At 37.1% G+C, this 13,390-nt stretch overlaps 1 pseudogene; it reads right to left on the reverse strand.

The window, feature by feature from the left end:
- Positions 1-6,457: 6,457 nt before the first annotated feature.
- On the reverse strand, positions 6,458-7,573 carry LOC124991410 (histone H1.0-like; annotated as a pseudogene).
- Between the last annotated feature and the right edge of the window lie 5,817 nt (positions 7,574-13,390).

Here is a 13,390-nt window from a genome sequence, read left to right on the forward strand (position 1 = left end):
TTGTAAAACATTAAATAAAGTCAAAAGTAAAATAAAGAGAACACCTGAGCCAAGTGTAGTGGCACATGCCTGTAATCCCAGCAACTCAGGAGGCTGAGGCAGGAGGATCCTAAATTCAAAGCCAGCCTCAGCAACTCAGCAAAGTCCTAAGCAATTCATCAAGACCCTGTCTCAAAATAAAATATAAAAATGGCTAAATGACTGGGGATATGGATCAGTGATCCTGGGTTCAATCCCCAATATGAGAGAGGGTGGGGGAGAAAGAGAAAAAGAAACCTGTAGCTTCGTGGAATTTATAATCCAGTTAAAAAGACAAGACTTGTACATAAAAGAGGAGTCAGCACACCAGGCAGCAGAGACTAAGTAGTAAATGAGTGGAGAGACACTAGAAGATCCAGGAACAGAGAAGGTGTGCTATTGGTTACCTGAGGCTGACCCTTACTAGGAAGGCTTTGTAGGCAAAGTAAGATCTAGTTGGGTCCTAAAGAAAAGGTAGGATTTGGACAAGTGGCGAGGAAGAGGAAAGTCATTAGTGTAGGCTAGAATGCTATGACACATTTGGGACACAGGTGTCAGATTAAAATCATGAGGCTTAGAGTTCAAGTGGGGTAGAATGGGAGTAAAGAAGGAGAAAGACATAGAAGCCAAGATGTAGCAAATCTAGAATGCCACATTAAAAATTATATTTAACCCTTAAAGAAAATGAAACCCAAAAACTTTGTGAAGTTTTCTTCTATAATTAAATGCTTGAGTTAAAAATCATCTCTAGCTCTGGGACCATTAGAATTATCTTACATGAGTAGCACAGTATTAATCCTCAAATTTGATGAGGTTTTTTTAAAAAAAGCTTAGCTGGGCACAGTGGTGCATGCTGTAATCTCAGCAGTTTGGGAGGTTGAGGCAGGAGGATAGTGAGTTCAAAGTCAGCTTCTGCAAAAGTGAGGTGCTAAGCAACTCTGTGAGATCCTGTCTCTAAATAAATACAAAATAGGACTGGGGATGTGGCTCAGTGATCAAGTACCCCTGAGTTCAATACCTGGTGCACCCCCCCAAATTTTTTGTTGGAAGTTGTGCCATGTGGGCTGCACTGCGATGGCCCCTGGCAGCCAGCCAGAGGTTGTTTTGATCACATCGGCAGTGAGGAGGTTGATTAATATAAGCACACCCAGGTGATTTATCATTGGCCATATTCAATTAAGTCCATGCACACAACGTGTGCACAGGTGTTCCCGAGTGCTCCTGCTCATGCCTGCTCATTTTAACCTTTGCCGTGATAGGGCAACTGGCTCCTCACCTGATCTCAACTGGTGTGGCCCCGCCCTCCACCTCCTGGAGGGAATATAAGCGGGCAGTAGGCAGAAGGAGAGAAGAAGCAGCTAGCAGAGAGAAGCAGCAGCTAGCAGAGAGAAGCAGCAGCTAGCAGAGAGAAGAAGTGGCAAGCAGTAAGCAGCAGGCAGCAGCAGAAGGCAGATGGTAGAGCGGAGAACTGAGAACACACCTCTAGATCATAGATCATAGATCACAGTACATGGGACGCACCACTAAGAAGCACCTCAGATAAATAGCACCTAGGTCACAGGATGCAGGACCTACCTCTAAGAAGAAGCAGCAGAACTCTAAGAAGAAATAGATCTCTGATAAGCGTAGCAAGCCTCTCTTTCTCTAAAAACTTCCTCTAAATACAAAGCCTCTCTTCCTGCCAGGGTCCAGTCCTACCAGGAGTCCATGGGTTCCACACTGGTAAACGGGGCACTGGGAGACAGCGTCGCGATGGATGGAGAATGAAAGACACAGACTCTAGTTCTGGTGCAATCAATCCCACTTTATTCTGGGGAAGGTTGAGTTTATATACATTTTTCTTCAGGCTATAATGGCAGTCTTGTGGTTAATATTAAAGAAGTTTCCAAAGCATAGGCAGAAAACAACAACCTTACAGATCATCCTTACCTAATCACAATTGTTTTAAGAATATCTAACTACGTCGATGAGCTAATACAATGTTTATTTCCTTCATATCTAAACTCTATGTGACCTAAGACTATTCTTATTCTTCTCGCAGTTAAAGCAATAGACAAGTAATCTCATGTGACCATTTCTATTAGGTCCCTCTGGTTAATATCTAAACTGCTGAGTTAAGGGTTACAGGAGGGCGGTGGTCCCTATGGTTATTGTGTACCAATGTTTATTATAAGGGTGACATATTCTTTGTAAGAAGGAAGGAATGTTGTGGAACCTTATTCTCTTACCTCACCACCACACATAAACAAACCATCATTAAAATTTAACCAGCCTGTTGGGAGACAAAGGCAGATTTATAACTATTTTCTCCAGAGCCTTTCAGGGACTCATTGCATTGCAAAATTATTTTTAATTTTGTTAGTGGTAAAGACCCATTGTTTTTCAGATTGTAGGTAATATTTTCTGGAATTTTTGTTGTATTCCCCTCGTCCCCTTAAGCAATCTGTTCAGACTGAAATGAGTAATATATTATCAGAAAAACACAGCAGAAAAAACACCATGCTTTGGAGCAAAACATCTGGCAATTCCTTTTAGGATGAGCCTTTGCAATCATCCTCCAGAGGATCTTTGTCAAGCATTGGATGGAATTCCGGACACCCCCCGCATCTTCCTCTCAAACTCTCTCTATAAATTAGTGAATATAGTGAAAAAATATAAATTAGAGAATATAGGAAAAGTAGTTTATTCCCAGTCTGCCGCCGATAAATACCCACGCAATTTTTGCTGCAGGCGGTAACAAATATCCACGGAATTGTTGCCGCAGGCAGTGACAATTTTTTAAAAATTTTATATACACGAGAGTGAAAAGAGGGGTGGGAGGGGTGGGGGGAAGAGAAAAAATAACAGAATGAATCAAACAACATTACCCTGTGTAAATTTATGATTACACAAATGGTATGTCTTTACTCCATGTACAAAAGAGAAACAACATGTATCCCATTTGTTTAAAGTAAAAAAATTAAAAAAAGAAAAAGAAAAAAATTTTATATACACAATATATACATGACAGTAAAATCTATTTTGACATATTATGCATACATGGAGTGTAATTCTAATTATTCCAATTAGGATCCCATTCTTGCAGTTGAATATGATGTGGAGTTTCACTGGTCATGTCTTCGTATATGAACATAGGAAAGTTTTGTCTGATTCATTCCACTTTCCTATTTCCATCCCCCCATCCTTCCCTTCATTCCCCTTTGTCTAATCCAATTAACTTCTAGTCTTCACTCCTCCCTCTCCTTATTGTGTGTTAGCATCCATGTGTCAGAGAGAACATTCTGCCTTTGATTTTTTTGGGGATTGGCTTATTTCACTTAGCACAAGTCTCCAGTTCCATCCGTTTCTGGCAAATGCCACAATTTCATTCTTCTCTAAGGCTAAGTACTACTCCATTGTGTATATTTACCATATTTTCTTTATCCATTCATCTGTTGAAGGGCACCTACCTTGGTTCTATAGCTTAGCTATTGTGAATTGAGTTCCTATAAACATTTATGGGGCTGTGTCACTATAGTATGTTGATTTTAAGTGCTTTGGGTATATGTCAAGGATAACTGGGTCAAATGGTGGTTCCATTCCAAATGTCCTGAGGAATCTCCATACTGTTTTCCATAGTTGTTGCACCAATTTGCAGTCCTACCAGCAATTTCCCTACATACTAACCAACATTTCTTGTTATTTGAATTCTTGATAATTGCCATTCTGACTGGAGTTAGGTAGAATTTCTGTGTAGTTTTAATTTGCATTTCATTAATTGCTAGAGATGTTGAACATTGTTTCATATATTTGTTGACCATTCATATTTTTTCTTCTGTGAAGTGCCTGTTTAGTTCCCTTGCCCATTCATTGATTGGGTTATTTATTATTTGGTGTTAAATTTTTTGAGTTCTTTATATATCCCAGAGACTAAGGCTCTAAGGTGCAGGTGGCAAAGATTTTCTTCCATTCTGTAGACTTTCTCTTCACATTCATGATTGTTTTCTTGGCAGCAAGGAAGCTTTTTAGGTTTATACCACCCCATTTATTGGTACTTGATTTTACTTCTTGTGCTATAGAAGTCTTGATGAGGAAGTTTGTTCCTAAGTTGACATGATGGAACGTTGGGCCTACATGTTCTTCTAGTAGGCGCAGGGTCTCTATTTTAATGCCTAGGTTCCTGATCCACTTTGTGCAGGGTGAGAGATAGGGGTTAAATTTCATTCTACCACATATGGATTTCCAGTTTTCCCAGCACCATTTGCTGAAGAGGCTATCTTTTTTCCAATGTATGTTTTTGGTTCCTTTGTCTAGTATGGCATAACTCTATTTATCTGGGTTTGTCTCTGGTCTTCATTTTTGTTCCACTGGTCTTCATGTCTATTTTTGTGCCAATACCATGCTGTTTTTGTTACCATGACTCTGTAGTATAATTTAAAGTCTGTTATTGTGATGGTGCCTATTTTTGTTTTTCTTGCTAAAGATTTCTTTGACTATTCTGGGCCTCTTATTTTTCCAATTGAAAGTCATGACTGCTTTTTCTATTTCTATGAAGAACATCATTGGAATTTTAACAGGAATTGCATTAAATCTGTAAGGCACTTTTGGTAGTATGGCCATTTTGACAATACTAATTCTGCCTATGCAAGAACATGGGAGGTCTTTTCATCATCTAAGGTTTTTTTCAATTTCTTTCTTTAATGTTCTATAGTTTGTATTGTAGAGATCTTTAACCTCTTTTGTTAGTTTGATACCATTTTATTTTTTTGAAGCTATTGTGAATGAGACAGTTTTCCTAATTTCTCTTTCAGCTGACTCATACTTGGTGTATAGAAACATAATTGATTTATGGGTGCTAATTTTATATCCTGTCACTTTGCTGAATTTATGAGTGCTAGAACCTTTCTGGTGGAATTTTTTTGGGTCTTCTAAATATAAAGTCATGTTGTTGGCAAATAGTATGAGCTTTTCTTTTTCTATTTGTATCCCTATTTCTTTTGCCTAATTGCTTTGGCTAGGGTTGATGAATTTCTTTGTAAGACCAAGTCATACTATAACCTTCTATTACCAGTAAGCCACCATATAATAAAATATATTTGGTTAGGTTCTGGGAATTACAAAACTTGGTGAGACACAAACTTTACCTGTTAAAACTGTAGTGAGACTACACTAATCTAGGTAAAATTATTTTTAATATTTATGGGGCCTTAATAAATAGGCATTTCAGATTAAGATTGAGATAATTGCTTGGGTAGATCAAATCTCACTTCCTTTTTTAGGTCTTGTACAGTATTTTAAAATTGAAAGGAACTTTGAGTTAATCTAATAAAATGTACTTATACCACAGGTACCAAAAAGAAACCTAGGAAATAAATGATTTGGCAGATCATAGATCTAGCAAGTGACTGGAATCCTTTTACTATACTATTTGTTTTATAATTCTGTTACTTAGAGGCAGGTACTACCCACAAGTACGTCTTTAGAGGAAAAACAACTTCCCCAAAGCCTTTCTATGGCCATAAATCTGATTCCAGAATGTACAAAGACATTCTTGATATGATTTTGCTGTATAAGAATGCCTCTTTTTATTTCCTTTTCCCATTTTTTATTTTAAAGTTTTAAAATTATGAAGCAAATATTTTCCTGGCACAAATAACACTTGTTCAAAAAAAAAAAGTGTGTATGTATGGGAAACACAGTGCATTATTTTCCTATTTTATTAAAAATAGGAGGAAAACAACTGTATAGGTTTTTTTTCGCTCAGCTCCCAGTGTATAAAATTAAGTAGCAGCCCTAGACAGGCATACACACACACAGATGCACAAACTTAAGTCTCTAAAACTACTTAGCAAATTCAAAATCAACTGCATTTTCTTACTGTCTACTTCCTGCCCCTTCCCCTCCCTGTCTACAACTACTTATAAAGGACTCATAAGTAAAAAGAGGGGCTGGGGTTGTAGCTCAGTGGTAAAGTACTTGCCTCACATGTGTGAGGCACTGGATTTCATCCTCAGCACCATGTAAATAAATAAAATAAAGATATTGTGTCCATCTACAACTAAAAACAAAAAAAGTTTAAAAAAAAAATAAAAAGAGGATGGAAGGTTTTTAAGTGGCTAGTGAGACAGATAAAGTCACATCTTATACAGGAGAGACAACTAAAAAGTCCTCCTAGGACACAATCTATCAATGATATGGAAAACCCCACAGTTTCAACAGGGCACATTGAAGCACTTGGCAGACTGATTCCCACCTCTTCCCCAAAAGTTTCCACTCCCATTTAACAGAGGACTTTGTAAAGCCACAAAGACCCTCCAATGGCTAGTTTCTACTATCAGAAGCTTTAGCTTCTCCCAACCAGCTGTCACTTGGACTCCCTCCCCTTCCCTAAGAAAACAGAAAGGCCACAAGAGTAGATTAACAAAAGTGAGAAGAAAACTGGGCTTGAACCTGCCACTGATCACTGGTAGGTCAGTCCAGGGGGAGTTTTATCCACCTCCTTCGTTTGCTGCTGGTGGCTGCCACCCTTCCACCCTGACAAAGGTTTTGAAACTCCCAACTTAAAAGAAAGACTTAAAGGAACTACTAAAACCCCTACAGTTCCTGGGTTCCCTCTCATCTAGCCAGAACAAACTGCCTTGCCTGTTCTGTTCTTCCCCTGTCTACCTTCACAGCAAAGAAACCACCCAAACACACACACACACACACACACACACACACACACATCCCTTACCCTGTAAGATTATAAGCAAACCAACAAAACAAAATATAAGTACATCCTCATCATTACACCGATGAGATTTGTAGTTGCTGTCCTTGCACAACTGGTTAAGGAAAAGGGAATTACTCCACAATTCCTAAGGAATTCAAATTCTGTCTCTTATAAAGTCAGAATAGAATGGGGCAAAGGATTGCAGAAGAGAATCAAGATAGAAGAAAGGAGAAAAGTATTTACAGAAAATAGGGAGGAAGGAGTGTCCATAAGAAAAGCCTTCATTGTCACTCTTGTCAGCCCTCTTGGCACTGGACTTGGCTTTGAGCCTTATTGGGCTCGGACACATTGATGGGCTTGGCTTTGACAACCTTGGGTATTCTGGTTTTCTTGGGCATGGTAGCCAGCTTGTTCTTGGCCTTCTTGACTGGGGGTTGGGGGACTTTGGGCTTCTATCTTGAGGTTTGGAGGCATCCTTCTTGAGATTGGTTGACTTCTTTGGCATGGCCACATTCTTGATTTCCTTCTTGGTCTTTCTGAAGGCCACTGACCTCTTGGGCTCCTTGCTCTTGGCCAGAGAGAAGGCTCCTGAGGCACCTACACATTTGGTTTGCTTGATGACAACAGTGGTCACCAGGCACTTGATTGACAACTTGATCTGGGAGTCAGCATTCTTATCTCACCCACCTTGTAGAGACTCTTGATACACTTCTAGATGGATTGGTGCAAGCAGCCAGTGTGGTTCTTCTGGGCCTGGGTGGCAGTCACGATCATGTCTGAATAATTGGGGTGGTCTGTGGACTTCTTGGAGGCCTCAGCCTGCTTGGGTTTGGCTGTAGGAGTGGATGTGTAGTTCTCAGTCATGGTAGCTCCCCTGTTGCTGCAGTTGAAGGTGTCTTCCAGAGGACCAGCCTTCATCCAAGGCTGACTAAAGTCTGACTGGGGGTCTGACCAGCAGGCCAATCCATAGTCCGGTTGTCGGTTGTTGGCGATGCAGGTGAGGGGTCACTGCCTCTCTGGCTGGGCCCTGGTGGAAGGAGGGCTTGCTTGGTTGGCTCTGTATGGCTCCGCAGCACCAGAGTGCGCTTGGCTCCAGCACCTGACTTGGGCTCTGGCTTGGGCTCTGGTGGCCTTGGGCTCTTGCTCTGGCTCCTACTCTGGCTCTGCCTCCACCTCTTCTGCCTCCCTTTTCCCAGCTCTTCTTCTCAAATACCTCTTGTTTGGTATAGTACATAGGGAGTAGTAATGCATTAACACTTCATCCTTTTTGTGAAAGCATAGTACATTCAGTTCTTTAAAAGTTATAATAACATCATTACTTTTGCATGAATCATATATTGGGTGTGTGTGTTTGTTTATAAAATTTTTGAAAAAAAATTGCTTTTTGTTCCTATAAATCCTGATGAATTAAGGTTCTTTGAGGTAATTGGGTAGTAGTTGGCATGGCATGCATGTATTAACTTATTGAAAACATTCCAAAATGTAGAGGCAACACTTGAATAACACATTTGTAAAACTGAATAAATTGAAACTATGAAGATATTTTACTTTAAACGTGCAATTTAAAAGGTCATTTGTAGTAATGAAGATCAATGGTTGGTAAAGGCCCCTACAAGTTTGTTACTATAGGGATTTATTTTCGCAGCTCAGTTGATATAATACTTAAGGGTTGTTATTGGTGGTATTTATAAATGTCTAATATGTGAAAATACTTTATTTTAAAATAGAACACACTATTATAAAATTATTTTATTAATATAGTGCTAGTGCCATAGTGATGTTCAATAGTTCAGCTGTCAAGTGATATGACCTTGGGTAAGTTACTTTATTTCTCTAAGTTTCAGTTTCTTCCTTTTTGTGAAGTGGAATTGAAATAACTTAAAGTCCTTGGCACAATGCCTGGCACATAGTTAAGTGCTAAATAATTGTTGGTGTCTATAATTATTGTTGTTTTTAGTATTAAATAACAAAACTGCACAGTTGCCTAAAATTTACTGTAAGAAGTTACTCATGCAGTCCAAACAACAAAGATTTGGCTGTATGAAAAAGTCAATTTGTTAATTTAGAGTAAGAAAAATAACTGCCAACCTGATTACTATTCACTTACCCAAATCAGTATTTTCTCCCTGTGGAAGGAAACCAAATGAGATCATGGTCTGCTTGATTTCAGATCAAACCAGAAAGATGACTGCTCTCTCTCTGCCCTATTTTTCCTTCAACTTCAATCTTTTCTCTCAGCTAAAATTTAATATTCCTAAAACAATTATCAAACCATCTGACTTTTCATTAACTACAGAACAAAGCACAAACTCCTTAGGCTGCCTTTTAAGATTCATATTACTCTGTTCCCAAAGTTCCTATCCAATTTTATTACTTCCTTCTATCCAACATAATGAGCTCTCCACTCCAGTATGAATGAGTTCTTTCTTATTTTGTGAAACATGCCATGCTTATTTATTCTAAGCTACAGCACAGATTAGGTTTTCCTCATGAAATTTTCTCTTTTCTCTCCATAGCCTTTTCATCATTCAGGATCTAGGTTAAATCCCACCTCCTTCATGAGGAATAGACAAACCATTGCAGTCTATACTAAATCTCTAAAGTCCTATAATTTGAATTTACTCTTCCACACATTGGCATATATGGGTATATCAATTTATTCCTATAAATCTTATTACCCTAAACAGATCATAAGCTTTTGAACGATAGTTTTAGTTTTGTCTGTTTGATTGATTTGGTATTCTCTTAGTAAATAAAACAGTATTACAAATGTTTTATGATATTGAATCTCAATGAATAAGTGATGCATTAATAAATATCTTAATCCAGCAAGGTTGCCTGGTCCTGGTATGCACCCTATTATGGCTTGGATCTAAAATGTCCCTCCAAAGTTCCATATGCAAAGGACTTGGCTGCAGGCTATGGTGCTATTTGGAGATGGTGGAACCTTTAGGAGGGGGCCTAGCAGGAAGAAGTTAGGCCATTGGGTGTATGCCCTTGGAGTGAATATTGGGATCCTGGCCCTTCTCTTTTTCTTGCTTCCCAGTCACTGAGATGAGTAGCTTTACTCCACCACATGCATCTTGTCATGATGTTTTGCCTTGCAAAGGCTCAAATCAATGGAGCCAAACATGCATTGGAACTGCTAAACCATGAGTCATGATATATCCTTCCCTCTTTTTAAGTTAATTATCTCAGATATTTTGTCACAGTAATGGAATGCTGACCAACACACTACCCCAGGCTCCTAAGTCCAAGTTTCTTTCAGTGCTTTACCCTCTGGTTCCTCTACTTACATCACCATGTGAAGCACAAGTTTCCTAACTGCTTCAGGAAATGAATGTCTAATAAAGAACCAGTCTCTTAAAATGCCTTTTGGTCCTGATTTCTTTTACTCTAGAAGACAGAAATATTTCAACATGAGACAAGTACCTAGTCAATAACTCTGTGATCTATTTTAATTTCCTGAATATCCTAAATCCATTAGGCAATTAAAATGCAGACATACTCTCCAAGAATATTATGTGCCAATTATAAGTGATAATAATAAGTGATAAATCCTTATTATTCCCATAGAGTGTAATAGTGCTCTGCATAGAGTAGGGATTCAAAAACATCGCTCAAATTAACTTCAGATGTAATTTATTTACAAATTCCCAACTCAAAAGTTAATGTGTATACTTCATATCCATTCTGATGACTATTCAGTAAAAAAAGCAAAGATTTGCAATAAAAAAAGCAAAAATTAACTTCATGATTCTGAACTGACATAGTAAGTAAGTGATCATTAATTTTAATTCCCCAAAAATACCTTAGATGCCTTGTGAATTCTGTTGGAAGGAGAGAGCTGAGCAGTAGCCATTTGTGGAAATGTTTCAGGATTCTTTCAACAATTAAAACCTGTTGAAAAAAATTAATTAGAGATCTTGTCTATCATTGTACTTCCTATTTTACTTTCCCAATGGTGAAAATGAAAGATTCTAAAAATAAGTAAAAATTAAAATCAAGGACAGTTAAGTATAAACTATTTCTCAGATTGTTCAGTTAAGGAGAAACTGACCATTTTGAAAACACAAAGGAAGAATGAAATAGTCCTACTGGGTCTTATCCAAACTAAAAAATAAATTGGAATTGGAAAAAATGCTTATTGAGAAATTTCCAAAGAATTACATGAAGTATAATTTGACTGTAATATTGGCAAATAAGTTTAATAAACATTATAATATCCATTACCAATTTTCTATAAATTTAGTATAAGGTCTCTAGATTAATCATTTAAACTACCCAGTGAAAATTATGTGATTTATTCATTCACAAACACATTTTGAGGAGAAAAATAAATTATAAACCACCTAAAGACTCAACAAAATATTTTGCTCATCCTTATTATTCCCCTAGAGTATAATAGTGCTCTGCATATAGCAGGGATTCAAAAACATCTCTTGAATTAAATTCAGATGTAATTTATTTACAAATTCCAAACTCAAAGTTAATGTGTATACTTCATATCCAATCTGATGACTATTCAAAAAGATGGAAATGAGTAAGTGTCAATGAAAATGTGGAGAAATTAAAAACTGTATGCATTGCTAGTGGGAATGTAAAATGGTCCATCCTTGTGGGAAACAGTATGGCAGTTCCTCAAAAATTTAAACACAATAATCTTAATAGCCAGCAATCCAATTTCCAGGAAGATAGCAAAAAAAAAAAAAAAATCCAAATGCCTATGAATAAATAGATCAATAGTTGGGACCAGTGGCATGAACCAATAGTCTTAGCTACTCAGAAGGCTAAAGCAGTGAGGTTGGAGGGTTATTTGAGCCCAGAAACACATGACAAGAACCACATAACAAGAAAGAAAGATAGAAAGAAAGAAAGAACAAATGAATGGATAAAAAAAAATGTGGTATATATCAGGGAATATTCAATCTTTAAAAGTATTGAAATTCTGATACATGCTACAATGTAGAGAAACCATAAAAACATGCAAGGTGAAAAATTTTAGATATAAGACAAATATTTTATGATTTTACAGATGATGTACCTATAGTATATAAATTCATAGAACATAGAATAAAGATTATCAGGGGTTGGGGGTACAAAAAATGGGAGTTAATGGATACAGAGTTTTTGTTTGGGATGATGAAAAATTTTGGAAATGGTGGTGATGGCTGCACAACACAGTAAATGTAATTAGTGCCACTAAATTGTACACCTGAGAATGGATGAGGTGATGAGTTTTGTGTTTATAGTTTACTATAAACTATAAACTTCTTATAAAAGTTAAGTTTTAAAATATCTCTTTTGCTTCATGAACATAAAACAAAAGCAAATCTTCCCTTTCCTTTTCAAAAGCCTCCATTTAATTTCATTTGGGGCTTATTTTCATGGTTTTATGGAATTCTAAAACATTTGTAAAATAACTCATCTGAACAAATTTCATTCTGAATCACCCAGGATAGGTTGTGACCTGTTGTATTATCAATTGACAAGAAGATTTTTGCCAATAAAAGAGAACATATTTGAAGACACTGCCACAAGGTGGTGATAGAGATTATAAATAAGTAACATTTAATTTCTCTCAAATTACTTCTTCAGAGCAGTAGGGAACACTCTATTACAATATTTTATATGAGACAGTAAACTACCTAATAGTCTTTTAGTCCTTAAAGCTTCCACAGTTTTGTTTATTGACTTCAGAATATAACCTTCAAATCTTACTTAATAGATCTGTTGCCTCTCTTAAATTTCAAGAATTAAAATGAGAAGAGGGGAAAAGTAGCAACAAGAATTTCCCATCTAGTTCAAGCCCATTAAACCATTATCCCCCACTGGGAGTAGTTATTAGTTTTAGAGACAATAAATAAGAGGAATAATAATTTTTAAGTAGCTTTCTATTGGTGGGGCTCTTTTTAATTTCTCTATGATCATAAGATATTCTAATGGCATATCTAGAGAATTGAGTCCTGAAAATAGCATCAATCAAATAGAACACAGTGGATTTCTACACCTATATTTTTACAATGTATAAATGGCTGGATTAAATTGATAGTATCATTAAAAACTGTGAGACATGCAGGGCATTTGTTTTTCAGAAAGGATTCAAATTAGGCTTTTTTAGTATTGGGTAATTTCCTTAGGAATCAATATTTATAAAATGAATGAAATTAAATTTTATACATACAAATGTATGTATGCAGAGAAAAATAACCAGCATAATAACACAGTAGAAAGAGGCATTAGAGTTAAGGAACCTGAGTTCAAATTCTGACTCAACCAAGGCACAGTCCTGTGACTCTAGACAAATTTCTTTGTCTCTGTGCTTTACTTTCCTTTTTGTAAAATGGAGACAATGGATTCCACTTTCCAGGGTTTGTTTAGAGTTTATCTGAGCACGTGTTTATCTAGAGAGGTAGCACAGCACCTTGGTTAAGGACATGAACTCTAGATAACCTTCCTTCCACATGTATGAGATGAAGGATAGCTTTATGCACTGCAGTGGGTCAGCATAAATGAGTTCAAAAGATTAATAAAGTTGGAAGACAGCATAGCATCCTCCACTACCAATCCAACCCTTTCATTTTAAAGAAGAGAAAAGTCAATTTAGTGGAGGAAGAATAGTCTTTTCAACAAACATTGCTAGAATAAGAGGACATGCAGGGGGGCAGGGAGGGAAAGGGA

The sequence above is a fragment of the Sciurus carolinensis genome, chromosome 8 (genome assembly GCF_902686445.1).
Source record: "Sciurus carolinensis chromosome 8, mSciCar1.2, whole genome shotgun sequence".
NCBI lineage: Eukaryota > Metazoa > Chordata > Mammalia > Rodentia > Sciuridae > Sciurus > Sciurus carolinensis.